This window comes from Elephas maximus, chromosome X, assembly GCF_024166365.1.
Source record: "Elephas maximus indicus isolate mEleMax1 chromosome X, mEleMax1 primary haplotype, whole genome shotgun sequence".
Classification (NCBI taxonomy): domain Eukaryota; kingdom Metazoa; phylum Chordata; class Mammalia; order Proboscidea; family Elephantidae; genus Elephas; species Elephas maximus.
In genome coordinates, this window is record NC_064846.1 from 109,853,355 (window position 1) to 109,866,047 (window position 12,693).

The window sequence follows — 12,693 nt, forward strand, 5'->3', positions numbered from 1 at the left end:
TTATGAGAATTGCACTTGAGCTGAAGAAATTTAAATGAGATGCTGTGCTTTGGACTGATGCAGTGGGATGGGGTGAGATTTTGGGGATATTGTGATGATGTTAATGTATTTTGCATATGGGAGGGGTGCAAATCTTTGAGGGTGAACTGTGGTAAGCAAAATTTTATGATGGATCACTATCCAAAATATATTTCTTTCTGGGAAACAACAGTATACCTTAAATTGTCCATGGATTGTACCATTTGCATTGATTCAGACTCACAGTTACCCCATGGTACTGCAAGCTTAAGAGATGGCAGCTTGTACAGGGCAACAATAAAACCACATAACAAAGAATCAGACAGCCTGACATTGCACTCTTGTTCTGTACCAATTAACTACTTGAACTTAGATCCCTGAATCTCTCCTTGTCTCAGTTTTTTCCATCTGTTAATTGGGAACAGTCATATATGTCTTACCTCCTCAAACAACTGCCCTTGGGACAAAAAATTATGATGTATTTCAAATTTCTTGAATTCTTTTGAGTGATAATCCACATATATATGTGCATATATATGTATGTATAAAAAAAATATGTATGTATACATACAGTAAAATCAGTGAGAGCTGGAACATGTGTAAGGCAGAAACCTGTCAGAGAAGGAAAACTCAAATATTTTCCACTAATAACCCAGATAGAGACTGGTAAAGAGTGGTAAGACTAAAACCTGTCAATGACGGAAAACTTGTGAGACCTGGAAAAACGAGGCTTTAGTATATATTTTGCTGTTTGTTTTGTTTGTTAGGTGTCGTCGAATCAGTTCTGATTCACACTGACCCTGAGTACAACAGAAGGAAACACTGCCTGATCCTACGCCATCCTCACAATTGTTATGTTTGAGCCCATTATTGCAGTCACTGGGTCGATCCATCTTGTTGAGACTCTTCCTCTTTTTTGATGACCCTGTACTTTACTAAGCATGATATCCTTCTCCAGGGACTGGTCCCTCCTGATAACATGTCTGAATACATGAGATGAATGAAGTCTCACCACCACAACTTCCAACGAGCACTCTGGCTGTATTTCTTCCAAGACAGACTTTTTTGTTCTTCTGGCAGTCCATGGTATGTTCAACATTCCTCGACAACACCACAATTCAAAGGCATCAATTCTTCTTTGGTTTTCCTTATTCATTCCTCAACTTTTGTCTGAATATGAGGCAATTGCAAATATCATGGCTTGGGACAAGCGCACTTAGTCCTCAAAGTGATATCTTTGCTTTTTAACACTTTAAAGAGGTCTTTTGCAGCACAACGCAATACTTTGTTTATTTTCCTGACTGGTGCTTCCGTGGGCGTTAATTGTGGATTCAAGTAAAATGAAACCCTTGACAGGTTCAGTATTTTCTCCATTTATCATGATGTTGCTTATTGGTCCAGTTGTGAAGATTTTTATTTTCTTTATGTTGAGGTGTTATCCATACTGAAGACTGTAGACTTTGACTTTCATCAATAAGTGCTTCAAGTCCTCCTTCCTTTCAGCAAGCAAGGTTGTATCGTCTGCATATCACAGGTTGTTAATGACACTTCCACCAATCCTGATGTCACATTCTTCTTCATGTAGTCCAGCTTCTAGGATTATTTGCTCAGCATACAGACTGAATAAGTATGGTGAAAGAATGCAACCCTGATACACACATTTCTTGATTTTAAACCATGCATTATCCCCTTGCTCTGTTCGAATGACTGCCTCTTACTTTACGTACTGGTTCCTTATGATTGCACTTAAAACCCAAAACACAACCCACTTAAGTGTTCTGGAATTCCCATTCTTCACAATGTTATCCATAATTTGTTATGATCCACACAGTCAAATGCCTTTGCGTGGTCAGCAAAACACAGGTAAACATCTTTCTGGCACTCTCTACTTTCAGCCAAGATCCATCTGAAATCAGCAGTGATATCCCTTGTTCCATGCTCTCTTCTGAATCTGGCTGAACTTCTGGCAGTTCCCCATCAGTGTACTGCTGCAACCACTTTTGAAAGATATTCTGCAAAATTTTATACACGTGTGATATTATATTGTTTGATAATTTCCACATTCTGTTGGATCACCTCTCTTTGGAATGGGCACAAATATGGATTTCTTCCAGTCAGTTAGCTGTCTTCCAAATTTCTTGGCTTAGATGAGTGAGCACCTCCAGTGCTGCATCCATTTGTTGAAACATCTCAATTGGTATTCTGTCAATCCTGGAGCCTTGTTTTTCACCAATCCCTTCAGTGCGGCTTGGACTTCTTTCAATACCATTGGTTCTTGATCATATGCTACCACCTGAAATGGTTGAACGTCAACAAATTCTGTTTGGTACAGTGACTCCGTGTATTTCTTCCAACTGCTTTTGATGCTTTCTGCGCAGTTGAATATTTTGCTCATAGAATCCTTCCAAGTTGCAGTTCGAGGATTGAATTTTTTCTTCAGTTCTTTCAGCCTGAGAAATGTTGACTGTGTTCTCCCTTTTGGTTTTATAACTCCAAGTATTAGCACATTTCAGTATAATATTTGACTTTGTCCTGTTGAAATCTGCTGTTCAGTTCTTTTACTTCATCATTTCTTCTGTTAGCTTTAGCTACTCTATGTTCAAGAGCAAGTTTCAGAGTCCCTTCGGACACTCATTTTGTTTTTTTCTTTCTTTTCTGTCTTTTTAATGACCTTTTGCTTTCTTCATGTGTGATGTCCTTGATGTCTTCCCACGATTCCTCTGGTCTTCTGTCATTAGCGTTCTGTGCATCAAATCTATTCTTGAGATGGTCTCCAAATTCAGGTGGAATATGCTCAAGGTCGTATTTTGGCTCTGGTGGACTTATTTTAATTTTCTTCACCTCCAACTTGAACTTGCATATGAGCAATTGATGGTCTGTTCCACAGTTAACCCCTTGCCTTGTTCTCACTGATGACATTGAAATCTTCCATCATTTTTCCACAGATGTAGTAGACTGGCTTCCTGTGTTTTCCATCGGGTGAAGTTCATGTTTTTGTTGTGGAAAAAACATATTTGAAATGAAGCCATTGGTCTTGCAAAATTGTATCATGCAATCTCTGGTGTCATCCTCAAGGCCATATTTTCAAGTACCAATCCTTCTTCTTCATTTCCAACTTTTGCATTCCAATCACCAATAATAGTCAATGCAAATTGATTGCATGTTTGATCAGTTTCAGACCGCAGAAGTTGGTAAAAATTTAAAATTTCCTCATATTTGGCATTAGTAGTTGGTGTGTAAATTTGAATAATAGTCATAGGAACTGGTCTTTCTTGTAGGCGTATGGATATTATACTATCACTAACAGTGTTGTTCTTCAGGATAGATCTTGAAATATTCTTTCTGACAATGAATGTGATACCATTCCTCTTCAATTTGTCATTCCCAGCATAGTCGACCATATGATTGTCTGATTCAAAATGGCCAATACCAATGCACTTCAGCTCACTAATGCCTACGATATCAATCTCTATGTGTTCCATTTCATTTTTGATGACTTCCAATTTTCCTCCTTTCATACTTCTACATTCCAAGTTCTGATTATTAACAGATGTTTGCAGCTGTTTCTTCTCATTTTGAGTTGTGCCATGTCAGCAAATGAAGGTCCCAAAAGCTTGACTCCATCCACGTCATTAAAGTTGATTCTGCTTTGAGGAGGTAGCTCTTCCCCAGTCATATATGGAGTGTCTTCCGACCTGATAGGCTCATCTTCTAGCACTGTATCAGACAATGTTCCATTGCTACTCATAAGATTTTTACCGGCCAATTATTTCAGAAGTAGACTGTCAGGTCCTTCTTCCTAGTTTGTCTTAATCTGAATGCTCTGAAGAAACCTGTACCAAGGGCGACCCTGCTGGTATTTGAAATACCAGTGGCAAAGCTTCCAGTATCCCAGCAACACACAAGCCAAGACAGTAAGACAAACTGACAGATGCATGTTGGTTTACTGTATATATACACACATATAAATATCTAAATATATATATCTATCATCTACCTATTTCTCTCTATATCAGTTGAAACAAGGCCAGGGGCTGACTATGACACAGACCATCAATTGCTCCTTTGTAAATTTAAGTTGAAGCTAAAGAAAATTAAAACAAGTCCACCAGAGCCAAAGTACAACCTTGACTGTATCCCATCTGAATTTAGAGAACATCTCAAGAATAGATTTGATGCACTGAATACTAATGACAGAAGACCAGACAAACTGTGGAATGACATCAAGGACATAATACAAGAAGAAATCAAAAGGTCATTAAAAAGAAAGAAATAAAGAAAAGACCAAAATGGATATCAGAAGAGACTCTGAAACGTGGTCTTGAAAATAGACTAGGTAAAGTGAAAAGAAGAAATGATGAAATAAAAGAGCTGAACAAAAGATTTCAAATGGCAACTTGAGAAGACACAGTAAAGAAATATACTGAAATGTGCAAAGACCTGGAGTTAGAAAACCAAAGTGGAAGAACACACTCAGTATTTCCCAACCTGAAAGAACTGAAGAAAAACTTTCAAGCCTCGGGTTGAAATTTTGAAGGATTCCATAGGCAAAATATTGAACCAGGCAGGAAGCATCAAAAGAAGATGGAAGAAACACACAGAGTCACTGTACCAAAAAGAATAGATCAACATTCAACCATTTCAGGAGGTAGCATATATCAAGAACCAATGGTATTGAAGGAAGAAGTCCAAGCTGCACTGAAGTCATCGGCAAAAACAAGGCTCCAGAAACTTATGAAATACCAATTAAGATGTTTCAACAAACAGATGCAACGTTGGAAGTGCTCACTCAACTATTCCAAGAAATATGAAAAACAGCTACCTGGCAAACTGACTGGAAGAGACCCATGTTTGTGCCCATTTCTAAAAAAAAACACGATTCAACAGAATGTGGAAATTATTGAACGATATCATTAATATCTTATGCAAGTAATATTTTGCTGAAGATAATTTTAAAATGGTTACTGCATTACATCAAGAAGGTACTGCCAGAAATTCAAGCTGGATTCAGAAGAGGATGTGGAATGAGGGATATCATTGCTGATGTCAGATGGATCTTGGCTGAAAGCAGAGTATATCAGAAAAATGTTTATCTGTGTTTTATTGACTACACAAAGGCATTCACCTGTGTGGATCATAACGAATTATGGATAACATTGTGAAGAATGGGAATTCCAAAACACTTAATTGTGCTCGTGTAGAACCTGTACATAGACCAAGAGGAAATCATTCTAACAGCAGAAGCAGATACAGCATGGTTTAAAATCAAGAAGTGTGTGTGTCAGAGTTGCATCCTTTCACCAAACTTATTCAATCTGTATGCTGAACAAATACTCCCAGAAGCTGTACTATATAAAGAAGAATGCAGCATCAAGTTGGAAGAGTGATACACAGATAACACAAGCTTTCTTGCTGAAAGTGAAGAGGTCTTGAAGCTCTTACTGATGAAGATCAAAGACCACAGCCTTCAGGATAGATTACACCTCAACATAAAGAAAAGTTTCACAACTGGACCAATAAGCACCATCATGATAAAAGGAGAAAATATTGAAGTTGTCAAGGATTTCATTTTACTTGGATCCACAATCAATACTCATGGGAGCAGCAGTCAAGAAATCAAATTAAGTATTGCATTGGGCAAATCTGCTGCAAAAGACCTCTTTAAAGTGTTAAAAAGCAAAGATGTCACTTTGAGGACTAAGGTGTACCTTCCCCAAGCCATGGTATGTTTAATCACCTCATGAATTCAAAAGCTGGATAATGAATAAGGAAAACAGAAGGAGAATTGATGCATTTGAATTTTGGCATTGGCAAAGAATATTGAATATACCACAGACTGCCACAAGAATGAACAAATCTGTCTTGGAAGAAGTACAGCCAGAAATGTTCCTTAGAAGGAAGGATGGTGAGACTTTGTCTCACATTCTTTGGACATGTTATCAGAAAGGACCAGTGTCTGGAGAAGGACATCATTCTGGTAAGTTAGAGGGTCAGCAAAAAGAGGAAGCCCCTCAACAAGATGGATTGACACAGTGGCTGCAACAATGGGCTCAAATATAGCAATGATTGTGAGGATGGTGCAGGATGGGTATTGTTTTCTTCTGTGGAAATGACTCGATGGCATCTAACAATACAACAAATATGTATATGTATATATAGATATGTATATATAGATGTACATGTATATATATGCACAGACACACACATATAGATTTGTACTAAGACATTTGTGTTTGTACTACATATATTGGTATGTGATGGTTAAGTTTGTGTGCCAACTTGGCTGGGCCATGATTCTCAGTGGTTTGACAGTCATATTATCTTGTGATCACTTCCATGACAAGATTTGATATGATGGGATCTGCTGTGAGTAGCCAATCAGTTGAAAGGGAATTTCCTGGGGTGTGTGGCCTTCATTGAATACAAATGAATATTCTGGCAAAGCTTGTGGGCTTTTGCTAATTCTGAATCCTGCAGCTGGCTCCTCTTTTTCTGACCTCTGGTTCTTGGGACTCGAGCTAGCAGCTTACCTGTGGTCTTGCCTGCCAATCTTGGGATTTGTCCATCTTCACAACCTGTGAGCAAGATCCCTGCTCTCCGACCTGCCCATCTTGGATTCACCAGCCCCTGCAGCTACATGAATCAGGAGAAGCCACTCTCTTGACCCACAGACTTGGGTCGTTCCAGCCACTACAATTGCATGAGCCATTGTCTTGATATAAATGTCTCTCTATGCATATATATATTTATATGCTTCACTGGTTTTGCTTCTCTAGAGAACCCAGCCTAAGAATTTGGTACCAAGAGTGGGGTGCTGCTCTAACAAACCAAAAAACCAAAACCAAACCTGTTGTGGTCGAGTCGATTCCGACTCAGAGCAAACCCATAGGTCAGAGTAGAACTGCCCCATAGTTTCCAAGGAGCCCCTGGCAGACTTGAACTGCTGACCTTTTGGTTAGCAGCCATAGCACTTAACCACTATGCCACCAGGGTTTCCACTGTTCTAACAGATACCTAAAATGTGGAAGCAGTTTTGAAATTGTGAATGGATAGATGCTGGAGGAGTTTTAAAGTGCCTAATAGTAAAAGCCTAGATTTCCTTGAAGAAACTGTTGGTGGAATTATGGACATCAAAACAATTCTGGTGAGGACTCAGAAGGAAGTGAGGAGAACTATAACACCAGAGACAACACAGACTGCAGGAAATGGTGCCAGCAGAGAAGCAGTGGTGGCAGCAGAACCAGTAGACCAGTGCAAGACAGCACTGGAGCTGACCCATGGAGCAAAAGAGCTGAGTGCCTTCCAGCCGAAGTTTACTGGTGGAGTGGGATGCCTCTAGGCATTTATGTGTGTTGCTGAAGAACTTTTGAACACTTTCCCCAGCAGGCGGGTGGTAAGGCCCGAGGGGCTAAGAAGCCAGAGATCCAGGAAGCAGAAGCTGAAGAGACAAGGAACACAAGAAGCAGAGCTGCCTCAGTCTCAAGGGGTGGAGTCACTGCTCAGATGGACTAGAAGGAAACACAGCCAAAGGAACAGAGTTGCAGTTCCAGTGGGTCTGGAGGACAGAGCTGAAGCTCAGGGCCGAGTGGCCTCCACTTAGAGTCCAGAGAGTGTGACCAACACCCAGAGTCTGGAGGGCAGGGCCATTGTGTAAATGGTCTCAGAGAACAGGAAATTATTTTCAAGCCTTGAGGGCTAATGTAATGTGTTCTGCTGACTTGCTTCGTGCCTGTTATCCCTTTTCTTCAACTTCTCCAATTTGTAATGCAAATGTATAGCCTGTGCTTCTTCCATCATTGTACTTTGGAAGCAGATAACTTGTATTCTAGATTTCACAGATGAAGACTTATTTTTGGATTTTGGACTTGGAGTTAAGAGTTTTGTTATGATATGATAGGGTGAATATGTTTCACATGTGGTAAGGACATGAATTTTGGGGGGCAAAGGGTGGAATGTCATGGATTGAATTGTGTCCCCCAAAAATGTCTGTCAACTTGGCTAGGCCATGATTCCCAATATTGTTTGATTGTTTACCATTTTGTCATCTGATGTGATTTTCCTTTATTTTTGTAAATCCTGTCTCTATGATATTGATGAGGTGGGATTAGCAGCAGTTACGTTAATGAGGTAGGACTCAATCTACAAGATCAGATTGTGTTTTAAGCCAATCTCTTTTGAGATACTAAAAAGAAAAGTGAGCAGAGAGACATGGGGACCTCACACCATCAAGAAAGCAGTGCCGGGAGCAGATCCTTTGGATTCTTTGGATCCAGGGTTCCTGCACAGAGAAGCTCCTAGACCAAGGGAAGATTGATGACAAGGACCTTCCCCCAGAGCCAACAGGGAGAGAAAGCCTTCCCCTGGAGCTGGCACCCTGAATTCGGACTTCTACCCTACTAGGCTATGAGAGAATAAATTTCTCTTTGTTAAAGCCATCCACTTTTGGTATTCCTGTTAAAAAAAAAAAAAAAACCAGTGCCGTCGAGTCGATTCCAACTTATAGCAACCCTATAGGACAGAGTAGAACTGCCCCACAGAGTTTCCAAGGAGCGCCTGGCGGATTCGAACTGCCGACCTTTTGGTTAGCAGCCGTAGCACTTAGCCACTACGCCACCGGGGTTTCCATATTCCTGTTACAGCAGCACTAAATAACTAAGACATGGTATAAGTAGCCGACTATTTGCAAATATCTGGATATATGACAGGCTATTTTTAAAGTTTTAATTTGACTATTTGTCGTATTGTAGCCCCAGCCTAAGTCATAAGTATTTTTCTAATCCTCTTGTTCCACTTAGATTAAAAATTACTGCTTTTCTTTGTCATTAAAATTATAATTTGCTGAATTTATTTATTCCAGAAGTGAATCTAAGAATGCCTTAGTTGTAGGGTTCCTCTCACATCTGTATACCACCTCACAATTTTCAAAGCGCTATCTCAACCAAGCAAATATACCTGTCAAAAATGAGCATAATAATTTAATTTAAAAAATACACATTTTCAATAGAACCAATTTATAGAACCACCTCTACAATACAATTTAAACTATAATTTGTGGTATTAAAAGTATGTGTTCTACCTTGTCCTATGGGGTCACTATGAGTCACAATAGACCCAATGGCAATGGGTAACATGGAGCCCTGGTGGGCAGTAGTAGAGTTTGGCTGCTAACCAAAAGGTCAGCAGTTCAAAACCACCAGCTGCTTCTTGGAAACTCTATGGGGCAGTTCTACTCTGTCCTATGGATTCGGTATGAGTCAGAATCAACTCGATGGCAACAGGTTTGGTTATTTTAGTCTTCCTTGTATCTGTTCATTTATTTAAAGTCATCTTACATATGGAACTGTTTTGTAACTTTAGTTCGAAAGGGACAATATGGTCTACAAATGCTTCACATTTGTCTTATAGTCATTGACTTTGCATTGGGTTTCTACTTTGTTGTATTTTTAGGGGTTTTCAGGTCTAGATATGAAGAAGGTGAAGGCACACCATTCTCGGAAAAACTATGTGCTATATAGTTTTTTGTTGTTTTTTTTTTTTAATATAGTAACTAGGAAACAGTCTCATCGCATAGAAACATATGCATTAAGAGAGCAGCAGAAACATATAGTGACACAGTTAAAATGTCACTATGAGGACAGCAGTGATAGTTCAATGGTAGGATTCTCATTTTCCAAGAAGGAGGCCCATGTTCAATTCCCAACTATTGCACATCAGGTGCAGCCACAATCCATCTGTCAGTGGACAATTGTGTGCAGAGCTGACAGACTAAGAGAGACTAGGAAGTAAGGCCTAGGGATCTACTTCCAGAAAATCAGCCAATGAAAACACTATTACCTTTTACAATAGCATTTAAAAGAATAAAAAGCCTAGGAATAAATCTAACAAGGAAGGTAAAAGACCTGCATACAGAAAACTATAAAACATTGCTAAAAGAAATTAGACCAAAAAACCAAAACCATTGCTGTCGAATGGGTTCTGACCCATAGCTGCCCTATAAAATGGGATAAAACTGCCCCACTGGGTTTCCAAGGCTGAAATCTTTACTGAAGCAGACTGCCACATCTTTTTCCTATGGTGGGTTCAAACTGCCAATCTTCCAGTTAGCAGCCAAACACTTTAACTACTGCACCACCAGGGCTCCCCAAAAAAAGAAATAAAAACAAGAAATCAAAGAGGACCTAAATAAATTGAAAGCTATTCTGTGTTGGTGGATTGGAAGGCTTAATATATTTAAGATGTCAATAGTATCCAAAACAATCCATAAATTCAATCCAATCCCCATCAAAATTCCAACAGCCTTCTTGACAGAAATGGAAAAGCTAATCCTCAAATTTATATGGAAGAACAAGGGACTCTGAATAGCTAAAGCAACCCTAAACTAGGAATACTCACACTTTCTGACTTCAAAACATACTATAAAGCTACACTAATTAAAACACCCTGGTACTGGTATAATAACTGATACATAGACAGACCAATGAAAGAGAATTGAGAGCCCAGAAATACACTGGAGGACAACTGATTTTTTACAAGGGTACTAAATCCATCCAATGTGAAAGGAAGAATCTCTTCAATAAATGGTGCTTGGAAAACTGGATATCCACATGCAACAGAATGAACAAGGATCAAACCCCTTACACCATACACAAAAAACAATTAAAAAAGAATCAGGAACCTTAATCTGAAAACTAAAACCATAAAAAATTAATAAAATAAAACATAGGGGTGAAGCTGTGGAACCTAGGTTTTTGTAAGGGATTATCTGATATGACAACAAAAACATGAGCAGCAAAAAACAAAATAGACAGATGGGACCTCATGAAAATTAAGTATCCTGTTCACCCAAAGACTTTATCAAAAAAGTGAAAAGACAGCCTATAGACTGGGAGAAAAATTTTGGGAACCATATATCTGATAGGGGTCTAATATCCAAAATTTATAAAATACTTCTACAACTTAACAAAAATACAAACAACTCAATCACAAAATGGGCTAAGGACATGAACAGACATTTCACCAAGATGCTGAAAGTCATTAGGCATTAACCAAACCAAACCCTTGCTGTTGGAAGATGCAAATCAAAACCGCAATGAGATACCATCTCACCCTCATTGGAATGGCACTGATGAAAAAAGCTGAAAACAATAGGCATTGGAGATGTTGTGGAGAAACTGGAACCCCAATACTTTGCTGGTGGGATTGTAAACTGGTGCAACCACTGTGGAAAAACAATTTGGCCGTTCCTCAAAAAGTTGAGCATAGAACTGCCATATGACCCAGCAATTCCACTCTTAGTCATATACCAAAACCAAACCCGTTACCATCGAGTCAATTCCGACTCATAGCGACCATATAGCCAAAACGCCTGAAAGCAGCTTCAAGAACAGACACATGTATACCAATGTTCACTGCAGCACTATTCATAATAGCCAAACGGTGGCAACACTATTCACAATAGTCAAAAGGTGCCAACAACCAAAATGTCTATCAACTGATGAATGGATAAACAGAATGTGGTATGTATATACTATAGAATATACTCAACCATAGAGGAATGAAGTCCTGACGCATGCTACAACATGGATGAACCTAGAGGACATTATGCTGAACAAAATACATCAGACAAGAAGGGGCAAATACTACATAATATCACTTATATAAAACAAGCAAATATATGGACACTGTAAGTAATTAGTGTTTACCGGGGGGAAAGTGGGAAGTTTTGCTTATAATGCATTGAATGCATGTTAATTGTGGTGGAATAATTTGGAAAAAGAGAATGGCTGCACACCATGCAGAATGTAATCAATGTCATTGAAGTGTACATGTAGAAACTGATGAAATATTGTATGTTTGGTTGTATGTATATCACTGTAATAAAAAAAGAAAAAGAAGAAAGTCAGCCAGATCTAGAAAAAAATAAATAAACCCTATGTATCACAACAGTCTGATCCCTTTCTACATGGGGTCATCTTGGGTCAGGGGTTGACTGGAAGGCAGCTAACAACATGTAAAAATAACCAGCAGTTATGTCCAAAATGTCACTAAAAAAAAAAAAAAAACCATTGCCGTGGAGTTGGTTCCAATTCAAGGGACCCTACAGGACAGAGTAGAACTGCCCCATAGGGTTTCCATGGAAAGGTTGTGGATTAAAACTGCCAACCTTTCTGGTTAGCAGCCAAATGCTTAACTACCACCCCACCAGGGCCCCAAAGTGTCACTAGGCCAACTAATTCATAGTTATTTTTATTAATTACTGAACTACATTAATATGCATTTCTTTGGTATTCAATTATATTTTCCTCAAACACAAACTTCTAGAAAATTCACTATAAAGCATCTTTAAAATAAATTGGTACATTTGAAATTTTTTATACAATGCAAGCTTTCTCCTTTTATAATTATCTATGCAATAATTTCTGATTTTAGTTGAGAAATGTGTATTAAAACCAAAATTAAATTCCAATAAATACCTACCAGAATGGCTAAATGAAAAAAAGCCAAACACTATGAGGTGTTGGGGTAAGGAGAATTGTTGTAACTGCTGGTGGGAATGTAAATTAGTACAAACATGTCTGAAAAGTGTTTGACAGTAGTTACTAAAACTCGGCATACCATGACCGAGTTCCATTTATACATACTTAACCCACAGAAGTGTGCACATATGCTTACTGG

General features: G+C 38.8%; 1 protein-coding gene across 1 annotated transcript in view; it reads right to left on the bottom strand.

The window, feature by feature from the left end:
- The window catches only part of LOC126069516 (zinc finger X-linked protein ZXDB-like), a 247,473-nt gene that overhangs the window by 222,915 nt on the left and 11,865 nt on the right, over positions 1-12,693 (bottom strand). The window lies entirely within an intron of this gene.